Raw genomic sequence first — 4,122 nt, forward strand, 5'->3', positions numbered from 1 at the left:
GAGGATCTGCACAGCCCTCAGCCTGCAGTACAACCAGTGACGCCTCCTCTCCCCGACCAGTGGAACTCACTAATCCTAATTAAACATTCACACGTCCCCGCTTCCTATGAAGTGGGATGGATATTTATTAACTACATGTTATCACTAAGACCTTGGCAGGCTGCAATGTTTACATTTCAAATTTGAAAGATAAATGTAAAAAATATCTTTCAATCTTGCAGAAATAAAGTCCCAGATTTGTGACACATTTATCTGATTGTAAAGAAACTGGGAAACTTCCAGTTATATCTTCTACTTATCAAACAGACTGAAAGCTGTTGTTCTGGCTGATATCAAGGAGAGAACTGTGTTATAAGTCCAGGATTCCCCAAATAACCAGGTGAGGAGCTCTGGACATCCCAGAAATAAAACAGATAAGATGAAGGATCTCAAACTGCGGCCTGAGAATATATTTCTGCTCCGAATCACATGGAGAACATTATATTCTGCACTTGGTTAGTCCAGGTGGGGAGAGGAAAATTCTGTCTCAATACAAGATGGTTGTCTACCTAACACGGAGAGGAGGCGATGAGAACAACCATTGTGTAGCCTAATACTAGAGAGAGCCCAGGTGAGGGCTGTCAGACCAAGGACTGAGTAAGAAGGACCAATCTCTGGTCCAAGGACGTTTGAAGGGTCTCAGACCATTGCCCTGTACTGGGCTCCAGAAGACCCGATCAGAAGAGATTGATGGAGACTAATTTACTGAGACTAAACACTGAGATTTGTGCTGTAAGGAGGAAATTTACACTGAGCTCTGACCGGATACTTGGTCCTGGACTCAGACAACACCTTTGACTATCGGTCAGTTACCATCATATGTGATAAGAATCTTATCCATGTCAGTTGGATTATCAGACGCCAGAGTTACGCTTATCATAAAGCCGCCCAGTGCTTACGTATGAATGTAGTGATTGGTGTCTAACCAGGTACACGCGGAGTATTATGGTAAAATACACGTTCTGTAGTAAAGATTTCCAGCTGAAATATGAAGGACCTGGGACATTCATCACCATGATCAGGAGATACATTGTGTCTCATGTAATCAGAGTAGAACTAATGTCCTATAATTGTTTTGTCACTGAAATGACTCCCTCTCTCAAACTGAGGCACATGGTCCCCGACCTCAGGGCAGAGGTCTAAGTATTCCACACACCTCGCTCACCTGGGGAACGAATGCAGGTGTCTGACTCCGCCAGAAGGAGACACAGTCATGTGGGGTTAAGCACTCTATTTGGACATCAGACATAGAGCTGGGGTCCCCCTGGTAACAATCAGCACCAGGCTGGACTGGTGACAATATAACAGGTAGTGTATCTTCTTGTCTTCTGTCCTGTAGTGATCCTATATTAATCCAATAGGGAAAAACCCTCATTGGATGTTGAGAACCTGCCCCTAGCGGAGCCGTGATGTGAATGGAGAGGGATCATACGGCAAAGAGCCAATCAAAGCGATTTGCTTCTGATTGGCTGGAGCATGAGAAAACTGCTGATTGGTTATTAAAGTATAGGCCCTTGTGGTCTGTAAATAAACCTGACCAAGCCTACGCTGGCGCACATAATGGCAGAGTAGCCCGCTGTGCCATAGCCTGGTGCTGCCTTATTTGGGGGACCCTGATTTCCCCATACACACATCACAGACCAGCATTGGTGCTAACCAGCCCTGGCTAGAAGCTCCGCTGCTGGATGCTGCTTTAGGAAGAAAACACATTTAAAACTTTTATTCTTCATGGATTTGACTTCATGGCCATCAAGTTGATGTTGATGACGATATCTGCACCGCGGCTGCATAACAATAGGTCTAAACGCTGCGTACAAAATATTCTGGGTTATACTTATCTAGGATAACAAGCAACTTATAATACACACATTACACCGCGATATTGTGGCCGTACTTTATGTGTACGAGTGGTCGGCAAAACTGCGGCCAACGCTAGATCAGACGCATTGTATTGAATCTTAAGCTTTGATTTCCCCATAATCTCTCTCTTTATTTGTAGGAATCTTTTTTTATCAGTAATTTGATAAATCACCTTCTGTGTTTACTTGAGATATACATCACCCATTATATAAAGCTGGGTCATACAGTCTCTGCCGGCATCCCTGGGGTTAAACCTCACTCCGCAGGATTATAAAGGAGATTATTGGGCACAGAATTCCTATGTGAGTCAGTGTTACTGGTCATTTACACACAGGTGGCAGCACGCTGGGTATACACACCCAGGTACCAGGCTGGCATTGGGCACCTCTGCATTAGAGATTCCTACATTACACATCAGTCCTTTGAGGCTCACGCTCAATACTACAATGTCATTTTATATCAAAATATACCGTAATGTAATATTAATAACCGAATGTTGCTCTATGATTAATTAGAAAGAAAGTCCTTAGTTTTTATTCTATTGTCGGCAATATTGTCCGTTTCTTCTGTTTATTGTCCGGCTGCCGGAGAACCTTCCTGGTGGTCACAGACATGACAATACGGTTGTTTATGAACAAGCTGACCAACCATCCCCCTATCTGAAATAATATAAATCTGATTGGATTTGATCAAAGTGATTTAGATTTCATTTGAGATTATGAAGAATTAAGTGGGTCAGTGACCTCCATTGGTGTGATCTTTAAGCGGTAGGGAGATGTGTGCGTGGCCAATTTCTAAGTCATTCGGACAGGAATGGGTCTCTGCATTTAATGGGATCTGTGCAATTTGCCCTAAATACAGATTACTGCTCAAATATCCAATCAGATTGCAAAGATCCATTCTGATCGTTTGTAATGTATCAAAGACCATGGGTAACTGACACAACTCTGCATATATGACTGGTCTCACTCCTTGTACACAGGTCTTGTAACAATCTCCACGTGTTTCATGTTTATACCAGAAACTAACCGGAGATTCCTCACCTTCAGCGAGTAACAGAAACCAGCAGCTCTGAACCATTTCCGTATTGCTCAGAGTTAACTGAAGAATCTCAGAGACGTTTTACTTTCTTGTTAAACAAATTCACAATTCTGTATTTATTATACGTTTCCGTCACCTGTGAGAACCAGACAGACATTTGCGTCGGATACGGCAGAACAGAAGCCGCTCATCACGTTTCCCTGCACAGAAAATAAAAGAAATAAAGTATAAAACTAAACTGATTTTTGCAAATAAAATATAATAAAATACAACATTTTGTGCAAGGATTTGAATTCTGGAAGTGAACAGAAAGTAACACAAGGACTTCAGGGCACAGACTTCAACATGTCAGATTAATGCACTTAGTGTTTATTTTCTGAATGTAACAGGAAAAGAACACAGTATATAAGGAATGTGCACGTTGGGCAGCCTTCCAGGAGATTCACTAATATGTTTTAAGCCCTTAAATTAAGCCAGATGAAGACAATTCCAGAGACGAATAAACAGTTTCTCACGGTTTTGTCTCCACTGTCGGCTCCCATCGGATCCTCTATGCAGCTGAGGACTTCTAAGGACTGCTACAGAGAATGTAATACACATCCGCCACCCAGCAGAGGTGGGAATGCCTCAAACACTGTCTAAACATAATTCCAGATGAAAATAAATTAAAACAAATAAAATCACATATACAATGACACATGCAATAATCACGCTAATTGTGGCATGAATGAAAATATATATTTCAAAAAAATCTAAATTTTCATAATTTCATCAAATTTATAAATTATCCATGTTATAGTTGTTCAAGCCATTTAGGAGTGTTAATCCTTATGGGTAAATATATTTGATATTCCAAACTTTGTACTTTCAAACGATCCAAATATAGGCCACCAAGATGAGTTAACATTGTATTATACGGTCAATGTTCACAGCATTAGGGACAGATCCCACAAATCATTCAAATGATGACAGATTCAATCCATTAAGCAACAACTAACGACCGAAAGCAAAGTTCTCTTTACTGTCTAAGAATTAATTATTTGTTGTATCTTTGTCTCAAGAAGGAAGCTCTATATGTCAATGAGGCTTTACAGTGTTGGAGAAACGCATCAGCAACTAATTGTGTGTGAACTTGACCATCATCTCCAGCTCATCACCTACAGCTGGGTACACACTACAGAA

This window comes from Mixophyes fleayi, chromosome 7, assembly GCF_038048845.1.
Source record: "Mixophyes fleayi isolate aMixFle1 chromosome 7, aMixFle1.hap1, whole genome shotgun sequence".
In the NCBI taxonomy this organism is placed as follows: Eukaryota; Metazoa; Chordata; class Amphibia; order Anura; family Limnodynastidae; genus Mixophyes; species Mixophyes fleayi.